Raw genomic sequence first — 18,683 nt, 5'->3', positions numbered from 1 at the left:
TTAGCCTGGACACCAGCAGGGCTTGGAGGGGAATGCTTCAGGAGCGGATTTATTGTTTCCTGCTACTAAAAACGAGCAGCAATTCCAGTTAAATGTTCATTTACTGTACATGGAAAGCGGCCGCTCATTTCAGGCCCTCTGACACAAAGATAAAGGAGGATATTAAATATCAGATTAAGCTTTCTGTAACCCATTCAGCAGAGGGACAGTCTGAGAATACCTGCTAGGAAACTGGGGAATTAGGGGTTAAATATGTTTGAATACCCCCCCATCCGTAAAAATCAAATATAATTAGTAACAATCCCAAAAATTCTACATTCACGTGCTATTGCTATACACAGGAATCTCTGGTAAATGACCTTCCCGTAATTCAGAGCGTTCTGGATATGGGGTTTCTGGATAAGAGATCCTATACCTTGAATTGCTTTCATATGGAGGCCATTTCATTGGCTGCAAAGTAACTCCTTACCCAATCAGCCTCTGCCCAAATGTTTTCTTGGGTGTATATTATAATGTGTGTGTTTCTGACTTGGGTATGAAATCCTTACAAAGGTAAAGTAGACTTTTTTTAAAAAAAAAGAAAGGCTATTGTGGGAATACAGCTTCAAAGCAGCATTTCTGTGATGCTGATAGTTGTAGTTCAGACACTACAGCCAGACTACAGCTAATCAAGCCAATGAGTGCCCCCCCCTTTCTTCCTCCCGATATGCCACTTTATTTCCTTGGGAGTGAGTCCCTATTCTTTATGTGTTGGCTTCCCACCTGCCAGATTCTTTCTCTCTCTCTCTAATTCTTTCCTGTATAAAATCATAGATAAGGCTGGATAGTCTTAATTTCCTCTTAATAAAACCTCCGAGCGGTGCTGGGAATGACAGCTTTTAGGTGCTGCTACCAGGCAATATTAGGCAACTTTTTCAGGCTAAATTATAAGTGGGAAATAGAGTTCTTCAAGAACCTTCCTTCTTTCCAAAGGTGCCACTTGGGAGATTAGCTGTCCTCGTAACCAAGATCATTTACATGTACAGGTTTGGGACCTGTTATCCAAAATGCTCAGAAACTGGGGCTTTCCAGATAACAGATCTTTCCATAATTTGAATCGTCATACATTGTCTACTAGAAAATCGTGTAAACATTAAATAAACCCAATAGTCTGGTTTTGCTTCCAATAAGGATTAATTCTATCTCAGTTGGGATCAAGTACTGTTTTATACAGAGAAAAAGGAAATAATTTCTATGGGGATGACATTCATAATTTGTTGCTTTCTGAAAAACAGGTTTCCAGATAAAGAATCCCATACCTGTATTCTATGTTTTACCAACTGTAGAGATGGTGCTCAGTGCAATGAATAGAGATGTGTGTTTTGCAGCTTAATGGGGGAAGAGTTTTTCATTTGCACTCCTGTCTGCTTCTGCTCATGGGGCAAGTGCAAATTACATTTTTAAATTAAATTTTGGATTATTTGGAGTCTATGGGAGACGGCCTTTCCATAATTCAGAGCTTTCTGGATAACGGGTTTCCCATACCTGTACCTCATTGTGGCATGGAGTGACCCTAATAGTTATGAATATTAGGGGTTTAATATTCATGTAAATATGTCTCATTGCAGTCAATGGCTGGAGTCAATGAGCAACTGTGTGTAACAGGTAACGTGCCATTTGTAGATGGACCATATATGTCTGGCTCCAGGGCTGGTTGGACCTAATAGAGGCCTATGCAGACCCTGTTGAAAGAGGAGCACAACCAATGTGTGTGTGGCCCCATTTGATTTTCATTTGTCCTAGGTAGATACTAATGGGGCAGGCTGTAGTTTTTGGCCCATGCAGAGTTCAGTAAATTGCTGACGTGCCTTGGAGTGGTTGAGTCAGCAGCCAGTGTTGGCCTTTGTATGGCCAGCGTAACTCCCAGCAACGTCCCACATCCTCCAACTGGAGATGCTGGAACTGCAGTTTAGCTGAAAAGCCATTAAATCCCACAACTTTCAGGTGTCAAATATTTAATATTCCTGCCGACACAGCCATATTTCAGCCTTTCCCTATGTTTTTTTATGACGGGTTGGGAGAGGGCAGCACTGGAGGGTAAGGATCTGGCTTGAGACCGTTCGGTAGCAGCCAAATGACCCTGTTCTGGGAAGCACTATCAGTCTAGACTCACAAATACATTTCTCTCGCCTGCCTCCCAGGGAGACCAGTCAATTACTTTCAGATTAGAACAACAGGGGGGTAGAATTGGAAACATATATCTCCACATTGCTGAGCTCCCTCTCCTCCAATCTCTGAGAGTGTAACTGAAAGCCCTAGTAATAGACATTGTGTGGGCCCCAGAAATGAGTTATTTTGCTATTAGGGCCCGCTAACGAATGCTGATTCAGGGACAGGGAAACCTTTGTTGTATAATGAAACATGCTGGGAGTTGTACAGCAGATGGAGCAAAGACACCTTCACCCACCATGTGCCTACAATTCAGTCTGCACACAGCAAAGCACTCCTGGCTTCCAGTTGTAAAGCTCTATATATAACAGAAGGCCGTTCCATGGGGTTAGCGCAGTACACGTTCCTGCTCAGCCAGTTAAAAACAACTCGTGCATTTCATAAATCATCCCCAAAGGCATGAGAACATACAAATATTCATAAAATGTTATAAATCCTGTAAAGGAAAAATCCAGAAAAAGCGAGCTGCAACGTTGCTTTAACACAAGATGTATTACAGCAAAGTTGCCACAGCCAGTTACTAATGGCCAGACTTTCTGGGTCAGTGCATTATATGCCCCTGTATACAGGGAAAGGGCAGCCTCCACCTGAACAAAGGTACCATAGGGGTCAGGTTGTTAAAGGAACCGTCAAACAATTTTTCTTTTCCCTAGAGCTGCCCTGGTGGCACAATGCAAATCTAGATGAGCACGTTTGTACCTAGTGCATGTTATAACAAATTTCTGTAAGAATATTTTTTCATTACCTCTGTTCCCTGAAATTATTTCATCAGTCATATAACAATATAATGACGATTGTGGCCACATGCCAGACACCTTTCCTGTGTGCCATAGTAGCCAAGAATAGCTGGGTTTGGACCCAGAATGCTCAGGACCTGGATAGCAGATCTTTCAGTAATTTGGATCTTCATACCTTATGTCTACCGGAAAATCAGTTAAACCCAATAGGCTGGCTTTGCTTCCAACAAGGATTAATTACAGTATATCTTAGTTGGAATCAAGTACCAGGAACCAGGCCCGGACTGGCAATCTGTGGGTTCTGGCAAATGCCAGAGGGGCTGCTATAAGGTCCCATAGAAAGTCAGTATTTAGTGGGCTGGTGGGGGCTGTTTGGGCCTCTATGTGGGCTGATTGGGCCTCTATATACCTGAAATGCCAGGGCCTATTTTAATTCTCAGTCCGGGCCTGCCAGGAACTTATTGTATTACAGAGAACAAGCTTATAGTTTTTTTTTTAAAAAAAAATGGATCTGGTAATTTGGAGCTTTGTGGATAACGGGTTTCTATACCTGTACTGATACAGCTGCCTACTAACCAAAGAAGGCAATGGATCAAACAAAACAAGCCTGATTTGAAGCGGTCTGTGTAAAGCAGTATGTTGCTGTATTTGGCCCATAAAATAGCCCCCTATTGCACCAGCTTCACAAATGGTAGTTTGGAAATACATAGATTATGTGACAGGTGGGTCTACACCCAACGCTAAATACTGCTTGCCATCTTGTTCCCAACCCACAGCCAAAGTCCTCTGCCATTTTTATAACCCAACCTACTCCAATAAAAGTCACAGAATGAGTTGTGCTTGATTGGTGATGTTGTCAAAGAGGAGGGGTTGCTGCTTATTTATGTTTAATCCATGTCAATTTATACATGGAGCTAAGATTTTTGTCCTTATCCCATGGGTTTTAGGCAATTCTGGTCCTTCAAAATCCAAATCAGGGGATGGATTCTTGACGGATCAGGCAGAGATCTGGTAAAATAGAGCTGGAATTGGAGCAGATCAAGATTTAAGTGGGTGGCCAGGGGCAAAGCAAGAGGGTATTACGATTTTACTGGCAATTACATAGACTATAAATTTGTAAAACCACCCCTGGCCTTGGTTTTACTGGTTAAATGCCTGCTAGCTGGCAACCCTAGTGCCAGCATATGAAGTCCATTCTGCTACAGCCATCAACCCTACACTACAGTATACCTGCCATCATGGGGGAGAGGTGGGAATCCAATGAGGGGTCCCGTAGCAGTTTTTACATCATGGGATGTAAAAATATCCAAGATACTTATACCCTTAATGTGACTGCACTAGGCAAATCCATTATGGAAAAGGACCTTGGAGTCCTTGTAGATGATAAACTTGGCTGTAGCAAACAATGTCAGTCAGCAGCATCAAGGGCAAATAAGGTCTTGAGCTGTATTAAAAGGGGCATAGAGTCAAGGGAGGAGGGGGTCATTCTTCCACTGTATAGAGCACTTGTAAGGCCCCATCTAGAATATGCCGTACAGTTTTGGTCTCCATCACTCAAACAGGACATTATTGTATTAGAGAGGGTACAGAGAAGGGCAACTAAGCTGGTAAAAGGTATTGAAAATCTATGAGGAAAGACTGGCCAAATTGGGGATGTTCAGCTGGAGAAGAGGCGCTTATGGGGTGATATGATAACTATGTATAAATATATAAGGGGATCATATAATAATCTCTCTAATGCTTTATTTACCAGTAGGTCTTTCCAGCTGACACAAGGTCACCCATTCCGATTAGAAGAAAAGAGGTTCCGTCTAAATATTCGGAAGGGGTTTTTTACAGTGAGAGCTGTGAAGATGTGGAATTCTCTCCCTGAATCAGTTGTACAGGCTGATACATTAGATAGCTTTAAGAAGGGGTTGGATGGCTTTTTAGCAAGTGAGGGAATACAGGGTTATGGAAGATAGCTCATAGTACAAGTTGATCCAGGGACTAGTCCGATTGCCATTTTGGCAATCAGGAAGGAATTTTCCCCCTCTGAGGCAAATTGGAGAGGCTTCAGATGGGTTTTGTTTTGCCTTCCCCTGGATCAACTGGCAGTTAGGCAGGTTAAAATAGAGTTAAAATATTAAACTTGATGGACGTGTGTCTTTTTTCAACCTAACTTACTATGTTACTAAGTAATGGTTCATACTGAAAAGTGGGTTGGGGGGGAATGGCAGGTTTTAACCGGTAAAACCAAGGCCGGGGGTGGTTTTACAGATTTATAGTCTATGTAATTGCCAGGAAAATTGTAATACACACCCACCTTGCTTTGCCCCTGGCCCCCCAGCTCCATTTTACCACGTCTCTGCCTGATCCAAAAAAAACATCCCCTCATTTGGATTTGGATTAAGGCCAGAATTACCTAAAACCCAAGGGATAAGGACAAAAATGGAGGACTTTGGCTGTGGGTTGGGAAATAGCTGGCAAGCAGTATTTAGCATTGGGTGTTGACGGGAAATACTTCAACCCACCTGTCACATAATCTTATGTATTTCCAACCTACCATTTGTGCAGCTGGTGCAATGGGGGGGCTACTTTTATGGGCCAAATACAGCAACATACAACTTTACACAGACCGCTTCAAATCAGGCTTGCATTTGTTTAGGTGGGTGTGTTTGGGTGTAATGGAGCATGTCCTGGGTGCATTTGGGCCACATCCTACTGGCAGGATGGACCCTGCTAACTTATTAACACAAGGCCCCATTTTTTAAGACAGCAGCCTTGCACATGAACATAAACAAGAACAAATAGCTGGACAAGATACAGTCATGGTACCCCCCTTCTATATTAATTTTTAATGGGAAATATCCCACAACCTGACACAAGAGGAATCACGTGGTGGTACCATAGCCCTTCCCCCCACAATAGGTCCCCACATAAAGATCAGTATTCCAGCTCCTTCCCAAAACTGTTACAAGCGTGCAGAACAAATGTGTTTGCCAGCCGACCCTTTGAACACTTGTTTTTTTTTTTTGTTATTTTCTATTTTAGACAACAATCAGTTTAAATTACACATTAATTTGTCAGTTTATAAACTATAACATTCCCTGATGAGAGAACTAGCTCCTTCCCATTTCATTCATTATATTGTTCATATAATTAACCCTCAATAAGCTTTAGCAGTACTAATTTACTATTTATTTTCCCTATAAAAGGACATTCTCACAGAAGGCCATTTCAATAACTGCACCAGACTTGCACCCAGTCGTTTTGAACGACTTGAAGTGACACAACCCCCACTCTGCCCAGCATGTTGGACTAACAAAGCCCCAGTAGAGCAGGTGATTCTCTGCACACCCAAAGTGCCCAAAGCTGCTGTTGCAGAGGTGATGTTTCTCTTTAAGAGACAGCGAGACAAGCCATGGAATGCTCTGGTCTCACATGCTGTCACTCCTACAAATGTCATTTTTCTTTAATGTGAATCTGATAGATGGGCAGCTTCTGTTCCACGCTGCATATCTGGCACCGGTCCATAGGCTTCTAGGAATACAGCTGCAGATACAATCACACAGCAAAAACCACAAAAGGACCCAGTGTAAACCCAACCGTGCTGAGAAGCAGTGACAAAGTGCATGGAAATGTACTCAACTGGTCTAATATAGTAACATACGTGCATTAACCAGTAGCAGCCAGTCTGTTAGATTGGATTGGTGTTAAGCAACTGCTTAACACCAATCCAATCTAACAGACTGGCTGCTACTGGTTAATGCACGTATGTTACTATATTAGACCAGTTGAGTACATTTCCATGCACTTTGTCACTGCTTCTCAGCACGGTTGGGTTTACACTGGGTCCTTTACCAGGGCATCCCACTGGTTAGATCCAATCAAAATTGATTGCCCAAAACAGAAAATTTAACAGACACCATACGGCACAAACATGCGGTCAGCCTGCAATTGCGTGGGCCTCGTTGGTCTATATGAGCAGTGACATTTGCTTGCTAACCTTTCTAAACTGACTGTCACAGGTGGTGGGATCATGCAACTCTGGGGGTTAAGAGACTCTAAATATATGGGGTGGGTGGGGTGGAAGGGTAAGCAAAGCAGGAAAAACAGAGATGTATCCAAGAAACAGAGTCAGGAGAGAGAGGCTGTGAATAAATGTCTTGGCTGACTTAGTAGAAGATGGGAAAATGAAGTTGTGCATGGGAATTAGGGCACGTGCAAGTCTCCTAACTAAAAGTAAATCTTCTATTATCATAGACAATGTCCCTGCCTCCATCACCTACTCTTTACCTTCCCTCACTTCTTTTCCCTCACTTAGAGGATTGCCTCCCTTTCATATCAGTTCTTTGTCCTCATTCTAGATCTCTCTTAATCCAAAAGTCAACTCCTCCACCCAGCCTCACTCATGTCTCTTCTCTTATATTTCTCTCACCCCACCCCTGGCCTACATTCACATTCCTTCTTTTGTCCTCTGTTCTCTCCCAGTAATGCTTCATACACACAACTTCTTCTCTTCTCTCCTTATTGTTCTCTTGCCTTTCTGCCCTTATGCTTTTCTCCCGCTCATCACTACTTTTTGTCCATCATTCTCTGCTCTTCCTTGCCTCCATCTCACATCACTTCCCTCCTTCAAGCTCCCCTCTTTCTCATGTCCTCTTTTAATCCCTGCCTCTGTCTGACATTTCTTTTACTCCATTCTTCTGCTTACTTCCTCATCACTGCCTGCTTCTCACATTTCTTACCTCTGTCCTTCATGACTCTGCCTCATCCTTTCCCTCTTCTCATATGTCCTCACTTTCTCCCTGCCTCCCACTGTTTTCCCACCTTTTTTTCTCTCCCTGCCATCCTCACATCATTTCAAACTCAATCTCCAAGTTTCCTGCCCAATTAGGTCCAGTTCTCTCCTACTTTTCTAAATCTATCTCCATCCCTCCCTCTCAATTCTCTGTCCATATTTATGCTTACTCCATGATCCACCACACTATCTCTTTTCATGTACCTTCCTTTCCGCCCCCCCTGTTAAACGGTCTGTCCTCACTAAAACCAACCCCTCCTGAAATGCCCCTCCCCCTTCCTCTACTCTCTTCCTTCTTAATCTCAAAACCATTTCCTGGAACCTCTTTTTACTTTCTTCTTTCTTCAGCCTCTCCCACCTTATGTACCTACAGAGATTCTACTACATTTCCCATAATGTCATTTTATTCTCTCAACTTCCTTTCTAACTCCTCTCTCACTCTCTCCTTTTGGCATCTATAAGAGTTCATCTGTCGCCCTCGGCTTTCATCTCATTTTCTCTTGCAGAATGATTGCAGAGAAGCCGCATGCATAATAAATCCTCATATTGCTTGTGTTATTAAAGTGTATTGTTAGGGAACAGGGCAGCCTCAACCCCTCCAGAGAGCCAGAAAGTTCACCCATTGGCACAGTGATGCTTAAGTATTTTAGCACTTTAGTGTTGTACCATAAAATATGAAGGCAGTGATGGGGTATGATAAGATGGACTGCAATCAGCATTATATAAGGGACAATAGGGTGTTAAAGAAAGAGTTTTAGGCAGTGTAATATGAAGCAATCAAAAACCAAAAATGAAAAATTGGAGGGTTCTACGGAGCAATAGGAGGAGTTATAGGGAAGGTTATATGGAGCAATATGAGGAATTATAGGGAGGGTTATAGGGAGGGTTATATGAAGCAATAGGAGGAGTTATAGGGAGGGTTATATGGAGCAATAGGAGGAGTTATAGGGAGGGTTATATGGAGCAATAGGAGGAGTTATAGGGAGGGTTATATGGAGCAATAGGAGGAGTTATAGGGAGAGTTATATGGAGCAATAGGAGGAGTTATAGGGAGGGTTATATGGAGCAATAGGAGGAGTTATAGGGCGGATTATATGGAGCAACGAGAAGGGTTATAGAAATGTTTATATAGAGCATTAAAGTTATAGAAAGATTATAAGGGGCAATCAGACTACACAGATCATTGAGCAAAATAAATTTATACAGCATGTATGTCAAAACTGAATAGGAGTGAGTATATATATATAAAATTCCCAGTTAGAAAGCACTCACGGTGAATCGCTCACATCAGCGTTAGAATAAAATGATATACTTTATTTAAATCACTCATTAAAATATATTGACGCGTTTCGATCTGTAGGCGATCGTCATCACCATCTAACTGGGAATTGTGTTACTTATGGTAAGCACCCGGCCCTTGGTTGAAAATGTGGTGAGTGCCGATTACAATGAAGGATATATATATATATATATATATATATATATATGGATATATATATATATATATATATATATATATATATATATATAGTCCTCCATAAAGCCAGCACTCTCGATACATAGTTTCAAACGCCTGGGTGCAGTATCGACAGTTTCAATCTCCATGCACAAATAAGATCCGCACTCACAGGACTTATGAAAATTATAGAAAATTTATTGCAAAAGTCTAACGTTTCGGCCTCCTCCGAGGCCTTTTTCAAAGTAACAAATACAACAATACAAATGCTTTAAATACCTAGATTGGCGGGAAAGCAAGTTTTTTAGCCAATTAGAGATGACGTGTCCACCTCATCATCAAAGCACGACAGATATACATATCCCAGACAACATAATATTTATCCCCAAAATCCCTACACTAACATAAATTACAATGTAACAGAACCCCCACTCTAATACAATGTTAAAAACAAATTAAAACCAAATATTTAGTAACATTTCCAATTTGTTGCCACATTTGTTAACTAAATAGTAAGCGGTTACGAAAAATATCAAGGTTTGAATAAGGGTGGAAGGTCAATCCAGGGGCTAACTCTGCATATATATATATATATATATATTCGATGTTACTATTAAAATAACTGAAACTGAATAACATTCTAATCATCATATGAACCCCCTCTCTCTGCCGCTAGATCTCATTATAACTCAACATTCCGCCCACCATCTTTAATATATTGTCAGAACATGGTAAAGGTGTTAATCATAATGATATTCTCTATTACTATATTTATTAATGTTCACTATAGGGTCGGCACCGTACCTAGCCAGGGGAGCTGTATTCATTCTATCCCAGTGACCCGTATCCATATAGCCTAATGTTAAGATATGTACAGAATGTACATGTATATCCAACTACATCCATATATTGCACTAACGATCCTCCGTGTAAAACCATACTAAGGTTGAAAATACCCATGTGGAGTTAGGAAATTTTTTTATATATATACACATATATGTGCCCAAAATATTAATCAACAATATATAATAGAAGTATCTAACGAGACATAAAATAAAGAAATAAAAAAGTATATAAAAATAAAAAATACATCTAATGTGCCATAAGTGTCCAAAGTTCATGATCCCGATCGCAAAGTATCCATCAATCCCCATTAACCCCAAAGTGTCAAAGGTTGAATAAATAAACTCATGCTGTGGTGAGTACTGATACGGAAATAAAATGTTCACAGTCCCCCCGTCGGTGTGTCAGGCAACGGTGGATGTTCCACTTTCACCCCTTGATGTTTGCTTACCAACACGGCAGAACCACACAGTGTTGAGGAATGCCAGGTACCCACTGCTGCCAACGGAAGCAGCTGGGGGACACTACGCAGCCAGGTAGGGTTCGGGGCGGGAGGCGCCGCGAGAGGCCAATGCTCCGCAAGTGAATCCCAGAGCCGGCTACCGGCCATCCTCATGACCAAGCCCCCGCTGGAAAGTACTCACATATTTGGACAGCTTCATTTGTTTATGGCTCTCAGTTCAGAGCGCCGCCCCAGCTGCAGGTAATAAAATATAAAGAAATCCTGCTTACGGCTCTCAGTCCGGTTCGCCTCTCTCGCCGCGGGTAATAGATGTAGTTGGAGCATGCTTGCGGCTCTCTATCCAAATCACCCCTCCAGCTGTGGGTAATAGATGTAATTGGAAAGTGCTCACGGCTCTCAGTCCGGACCATCCCTCCAACTGCGGAAAGTAGATGTAGTGGGCTCATAACAAAACTCACAGTCAGTTCCAATATCAGGTAGCGAGTCCCCTTTCTAGACCATTAGAGACCCCTGGGAGAAATCTCGGAACGTCAGTCCAAATAGGGATAACCAAGCAAATCCAGGTATTAGCATTTTGGTAAATTCATTGGTTTTCATATTTTAAAACTCACGGGTGCCAGGCTTAAATTAATCCAATACAGTCCTCCATAAAGCCAGCACTCTCGATACATAGTTTCAAACGCCTGGGTGCAGTATCGACAGTTTCAATCTCCATGCACAAATAAGATCCGCACTCACAGGACTTATGAAAATTATAGAAAATTTATTGCAAACGTCTAACGTTTCGGCCTCCTCCGAGGCCTTTTTCAAAGTAACAAATACAACAATACAAATGCTTTAAATACCTAGATTGGCGGGAAAGCAAGTTTTTTAGCCAATTAGAGATGACGTGTCCACCTCATCATCAAAGCACGACAGATATACATATCCCAGACAACATAATATTTATCCCCAAAATCCCTACACTAACATAAATTACAATGTAACAGAACCCCCACTCTAATACAATGTTAAAAACAAATTAAAACCAAATATTTAGTAACATTTCCAATTTGTTGCCACATTTGTTAACTAAATAGTAAGTATGGCACATTAGATGTATTTTTTATTTTTATATACTTTTTTATTTCTTTATTTTATGTCTCGTTAGATACTTCTATTATATATTGTTGATTAATATTTTGGGCACATATATGTGTATATATATAAAAAATTTTCCTAACTCCACATGGGTATTTTCAACCTTAGTATGGTTTTACACGGAGGATCGTTAGTGCAATATATGGATGTAGTTGGATATACATGTACATTCTGTACATATCTTAACATTAGGCTATATGGATACGGGTCACTGGGATAGAATGAATACAGCTCCCCTGGCTAGGTACGGTGCCGACCCTATAGTGAACATTAATAAATATAGTAATAGAGAATATCATTATGATTAACACCTTTACCATGTTCTGACAATATATTAAAGATGGTGGGCGGAATGTTGAGTTATAATGAGATCTAGCGGCAGAGAGAGGGGGTTCATATGATGATTAGAATGTTATTCAGTTTCAGTTATTTTAATAGTAACATCGAATATATATATATATATGCAGAGTTAGCCCCTGGATTGACCTTCCACCCTTATTCAAACCTTGATATTTTTCGTAACCGCTTACTATTTAGTTAACAAATGTGGCAACAAATTGGAAATGTTACTAAATATTTGGTTTTAATTTGTTTTTAACATTGTATTAGAGTGGGGGTTCTGTTACATTGTAATTTATGTTAGTGTAGGGATTTTGGGGATAAATATTATGTTGTCTGGGATATGTATATCTGTCGTGCTTTGATGATGAGGTGGACACGTCATCTCTAATTGGCTAAAAAACTTGCTTTCCCGCCAATCTAGGTATTTAAAGCATTTGTATTGTTGTATTTGTTACTTTGAAAAAGGCCTCGGAGGAGGCCGAAACGTTAGACGTTTGCAATAAATTTTCTATAATTTTCATAAGTCCTGTGAGTGCGGATCTTATTTGTGCATGGAGATTGAAACTGTCGATACTGCACCCAGGCGTTTGAAACTATGTATCGAGAGTGCTGGCTTTATGGAGGACTGTATTGGATTAATTTAAGCCTGGCACCCGTGAGTTTTAAAATATGAAAACCAATGAATTTACCAAAATGCTAATACCTGGATTTGCTTGGTTATCCCTATTTGGACTGACGTTCCGAGATTTCTCCCAGGGGTCTCTAATGGTCTAGAAAGGGGACTCGCTACCTGATATTGGAACTGACTGTGAGTTTTGTTATGAGCCCACTACATCTACTTTCCGCAGTTGGAGGGATGGTCCGGACTGAGAGCCGTGAGCACTTTCCAATTACATCTATTACCCACAGCTGGAGGGGTGATTTGGATAGAGAGCCGCAAGCATGCTCCAACTACATCTATTACCCGCGGCGAGAGAGGCGAACCGGACTGAGAGCCGTAAGCAGGATTTCTTTATATTTTATTACCTGCAGCTGGGGCGGCGCTCTGAACTGAGAGCCATAAACAAATGAAGCTGTCCAAATATGTGAGTACTTTCCAGCGGGGGCTTGGTCATGAGGATGGCCGGTAGCCGGCTCTGGGATTCACTTGCGGAGCATTGGCCTCTCGCGGCGCCTCCCGCCCCGAACCCTACCTGGCTGCGTAGTGTCCCCCAGCTGCTTCCGTTGGCAGCAGTGGGTACCTGGCATTCCTCAACACTGTGTGGTTCTGCCGTGTTGGTAAGCAAACATCAAGGGGTGAAAGTGGAACATCCACCGTTGCCTGACACACCGACGGGGGGACTGTGAACATTTTATTTCCGTATCAGTACTCACCACAGCATGAGTTTATTTATTCAACCTTTGACACTTTGGGGTTAATGGGGATTGATGGATACTTTGCGATCGGGATCATGAACTTTGGACACTTATGGCACATTAGATGTATTTTTTATTTTTATATACTTTTTTATTTCTTTATTTTATGTCTCGTTAGATACTTCTATTATATATTGTTGATTAATATTTTGGGCACATATATGTGTATATATATAAAAAATTTTCCTAACTCCACATGGGTATTTTCAACCTTAGTATGGTTTTACACGGAGGATCGTTAGTGCAATATATGGATGTAGTTGGATATACATGTACATTCTGTACATATCTTAACATTAGGCTATATGGATACGGGTCACTGGGATAAAATGAATACAGCTCCCCTGGCTAGGTACGGTGCCGACCCTATAGTGAACATTAATAAATATAGTAATAGAGAATATCATTATGATTAACACCTTTACCATGTTCTGACAATATATTAAAGATGGTGGGCGGAATGTTGAGTTATAATGAGATCTAGCGGCAGAGAGAGGGGGTTCATATGATGATTAGAATGTTATTCAGTTTCAGTTATTTTAATAGTAACATCGAATATATATATATATATATATGCAGAGTTAGCCCCTGGATTGACCTTCCACCCTTATTCAAACCTTGATATTTTTCGTAACCGCTTACTATTTAGTTAACAAATGTGGCAACAAATTGGAAATGTTACTAAATATTTGGTTTTAATTTGTTTTTAACATTGTATTAGAGTGGGGGTTCTGTTACATTGTAATTTATGTTAGTGTAGGGATTTTGGGGATAAATATTATGTTGTCTGGGATATGTATATCTGTCGTGCTTTGATGATGAGGTGGACACGTCATCTCTAATTGGCTAAAAAACTTGCTTTCCCGCCAATCTAGGTATTTAAAGCATTTGTATTGTTGTATTTGTTACTTTGAAAAAGGCCTCGGAGGAGGCCGAAACGTTAGACTTTTGCAATAAATTTTCTATAATTTTCATAAGTCCTGTGAGTGCGGATCTTATTTGTGCATATATATATATATATATGTATGTGTATATATATATATATATATATATATATATATATATATATATTTCTAATATTTCCTTCCTTTTGCTACCCTGGCCCAAAACATAATAGGCAGGTGTATCAAAGTGACAGCTGGAGACTGGAGAGGAGCATATGGAAGAGATATGGAGGGAATATGAATAATATACTAAGTGTAAAGTCCGAACAGGGAGCATGCACGGAGAATATGGAAGAAGAATCCATTGCATCCTCCATTTCTCAGCAATAAAGATGTATTTTCCCCGTAGAACAATTCTGCCAGGGTGATATTAGCTGCAGTAATTCCTTAAAGCCTCAATGAGTTAGCGCTAATCCGGCAGCCCGGGAGTTTATTAGCGAGCTTCACACAATCTATACTAATGTGATCAGATTCGCCTCTGGCCGCGCCGCTGGCTCACGTCCCATGGTGGGAGATGACAGGCAGAAATTTATGTGCAACTTTTTACACATAATATCTTATCAGAAACCTCTGCAATTTTTCAATTTTAAAAGAAATGTCTTTTTTTCCTCCTCTTCCCCCCTTTGGTGAGAAACTGACAGGTTTAACCATCTCACAGCCAAAGGGGAACTCAAGCCTCTTCTGTTTTTCTAATGCAAGTGCTACATTGGGGTCATAGCTGGATTATAAATGAGGCCCCATCCGGACTGTATTAAAATGATATCTAACAAATAAGCCTATGGTGCCCTTGGGATCCATACAAAGAATTTGCAGCACCTGGCATGTAATTTTATGCCACAAGGTGAGATGCCCTTTCCATTCAGGCACAGAAATCTGTACTGTATTGTATCTATACCTATATAATTGAGGCAGTCTCATTTCAAGGCATTCTAAAACATTTATTCTACCATGATATCACAGAAGGGTCAGTAGAGAAACCCCAAGAGATGGGCAGGCTCCACTCATCACAAATCTACTGCACTTAGAAATGTACTTTATAACAACAAACACTTTTGTAGGAATTCGATTGTGTTTCTAAGACAAAAGATAAGGGAAAATTGCTACATACTTACCGTGATTTTCCTTTCCTGGTCCCTCTCCATATCAGCACTCATCGGGTTAGCCCCTCCCTCACCTCAATGAAGAACCACTCCCACAAGTAATTAAATATCCAGCTCAGGTACCTACCCGCGTCTTGTAAAAAGCTTTAACTGGACAATACTTAGGGACGGAACCTGCTGATATGGAGAGGGACCAGGAAAGGAAAATCACGGTAAGTATGTAGCAATTTTCCCTTTTCCCTGGCCCTCTCCATATCAGCACTCATCGGGATATAGCAAGCTTCCCGACAAAAAAGGGGCGGGCAACACCAATTGAGTCAGCATAATTATCTTTATTAATCTCTTCTTTTTTTTTTTTTTTTAAAATGCAATTAATGTGCAAAAGAGACAGTGGAAAGTACTTTACGGCCAAAATGAGCACAGTTTGCTGAAGCCACATCTAGGCAATAATGTGAGACAAAAGTATTAGGAGATGCCCAGGAAGCCGCTCTGCAAATTACTTCCAAAGGAGTACCAACTTCTGCTGCCCATGAAGTTGCTTGACCTCTGGTTGAGTGAGCTGAGGTTGTAGGAACTTGCAATCCTCTGGAAGAATAAGCCCTTGAGATCACCGACTTGATCCATTTGGATATAGTTGATTTGGAAGCTGCTTCCCCTTTTCTATTACCTCCAGGAAGGAGAAATAGTCTGTCTGTTTTCCTGAAGGTTTGAGTTGCTGAACAATATGTATTCACCGCTCTTCCGACATCTAGAGAATGTAGAGGATGATTTCCATCATCTGGATTGAGGACCCGGAAGGAAGGGAGAGACAATTCGTCTCTAATATGGAAGTTGGTAACCACCTTAGCTTTGAAGGATGAAACAAACTTCAGAATGACTCTATCCTGAAGAAACACTGGACTGTCCTCCCCAAACTTCAAGGCCTGTAGTTCACCCACTCTCTTAGCCGATGAAATTGCTACGAGGAAGACCGTCTTTAAGGTCAGCAGCCCAACAGGCACTTCTTGAATCGGCTCAAAGGGATGTTCTGATAAAACTTGAAGAACTAGTGGAAGGTCCCATGCTGGACAAGAGGGTCTTCTTGCAGGCACTATTCTGATAGCTGCTTTAAAGAATCTGACAACCAGTGGATGGAGAGCCCACCGAATTCCCGAAAAGGCAGAGATAGCTGAGACATGTGTTTTTAGGGTGTTGGGTTTTAACCCATTGTCTAGGCCCTGTTGAAGGAAATCAAGGAGTTCCACCACCGAGACTGAGGATGAAGATGGATCATTGCCATTCCCATTAGTTCTAAAAGCCTTCCAAATACTACAATATCTTGAGTTGGTAATTGGCTTTCTTGAGTTCATGAGAACCTCAATTACCTCTTTGGAAAGACCTTGAGCCTCTAGACCTTTCCGCTCAATTTCCAAGCCGTCAGGGCTAGGTGACCTGGATCTGGGTGCACAAATGGTCCCTGAATCAGAAGATCCCTCGACAATGGCAACTTCCAAGGAGACCGAACTGATAACCTGAGGAGAGTTGGGAACCAAGGTCTCCTCTGCCAGGCTGGGGCAATGCAGATGACTTCTGCTCTGCATTCCATTACTTTCTCCAGAATCCTCGGAATCAGAGGAAGAGGAGGAAAGATGTAGCATAAGTCCTCTGGCCAGTGTTGTACTAGGGCATCCACTGCCGAGGCTTGTGGTTCCTGATTCCTGGAAAAGTAAGTCCTGCATTTGGCATTGTTCACTGAGGCCATCAGATCTATGCAAGGGCATCCCCATACCCTTACCAGCTGGTTGAAGATTCTCTGGTGCAGTTGCCACTCGTGTGGATCCAGGGAACTCCGACTTAAGAAGTCGGCTTCCTTGTTGAGGTTTCCTGGAATGTGAACTGCTGTTACTTCGGAGACATGTTTTTCCGCCCACACAAACACTGGCTCTATTTCTGACAACATTGATAGACTTCTGGTTCCCCCTTGTCTTTTGATGTATGCGACTGCTGTAGTGTTGTCGCTTCTGATTTTGACCCTGTTTCCCAATAATTCGTCCTGGAAAAAGGTGAGTGCCTCTAAAATGCCCCTGACCTCTAGTACATTCGAGGGCATGTCTGAAAAGGGCTGTTGCCACCAGCCCTGTGCTGCTTTTCCTTCTAGGACCGCGCCCCAACCTGATCCCGATGCGTCGGTGGTTAGGGTGATCCATCTTCTTGGAAATAGAGGGACACCTGAAGACAGTCTGTGTGGCTGGAGCCACCACTGTATGGCTTCTCTCAGTGGTTGATCTATTTGAATCAGGATTTCTGGATTGATGATCCCCCCTGTCTTGATTAATTGGTACTGAAGGAACCTCATGTGCCAATGTGCCCAAGCCACTAACCGGATTGAAGATGTCATCATTCCCAGAAGACGTGATAAGGATGCCGCTGGAACCCTGGCTGACGAAAAAATCCAAGACCCCAGTAATTGCAGATCCTGCTGCCTCTGAGTTGATAGTTTCACCACCCCTGTGAGGGTGTTCAGAATTGCCCCCAGGAAGATGACCTCCTGGGCTGGTTCTAACTGACTTTTTGACCAGTTTAGATACCAACCATGGTCTAGCAAGACTTTTATCACCATGTCCCTGTGCTTGATTGCTTGGGACCTTGATGATGCTAGCAGAATGAGGTCGTCTAGGTAGTGAAAAATTCTCACACCCTGCCATCTGAGAAAGGCCACCTGTGATACCAGAATTTTGGAAAACACCCGTGGAGCAGTGGATATCCCGAAGGGAAGGCAAGTGAATTGGAAGTGCTGATTGTGAATGCAGAATCTCAGGAACCTCTGGTGAACTAATGCCACTGGAACATGGTGGTAAGCATCCTGAATGTCCAGTGTACACATCCAATCCTTTGGACATATTTCCGCCCTTATTGATTCCAATGATTCCATTCGAAATCTCTGAACTCGAAGAATTCGGTTCACTCCTTGTAGATTCAAGATTGGACGCCATGTTCCTGATTGTTTTTGTACAAGAAAGAAGTGGGAATAAACTCCTTTCCCTTGATCTTGAAAAGGTACTGGAACTGTGATCTTCTGAGCCAACAGCTTGTGAAGACAAACTTGTAAGGCTTCCCTTTTCTCCGTTTGTTTCGGTAGCGGGGAAATCATAAATCTTGGAGGAGGAAGATGATCCTGAAATTCCAATAGGTAACCCCTTTTTATGATTTCCAAAATCCACTGATCGTCTGTGGATTTTTCCCAGGTGGCCAGAAAAAGATGTAATCTTCCT

General features: G+C 41.7%; 1 long non-coding RNA gene across 1 annotated transcript in view; it reads left to right on the top strand.

The window, feature by feature from the left end:
- The window catches only part of LOC108701058, a 170,702-nt gene extending 157,491 nt beyond the window's left edge, over positions 1 to 13,211 (top strand). Inside the window, exon 3 of the long non-coding RNA XR_005964103.1 lies at positions 12,729 to 13,211. This is a non-coding gene — a long non-coding RNA (uncharacterized LOC108701058). The remainder of the gene's footprint in view (positions 1 to 12,728) is intronic.
- The last annotated feature ends 5,472 nt before the right edge of the window (positions 13,212 to 18,683 follow it).

Source organism: Xenopus laevis, chromosome 9_10L (genome assembly GCF_017654675.1).
Source record: "Xenopus laevis strain J_2021 chromosome 9_10L, Xenopus_laevis_v10.1, whole genome shotgun sequence".
In the NCBI taxonomy this organism is placed as follows: Eukaryota; Metazoa; Chordata; class Amphibia; order Anura; family Pipidae; genus Xenopus; species Xenopus laevis.
Note: the sequence above shows the minus strand (reverse complement) of the source record. Positions and strands in the feature narration are given on the sequence as shown.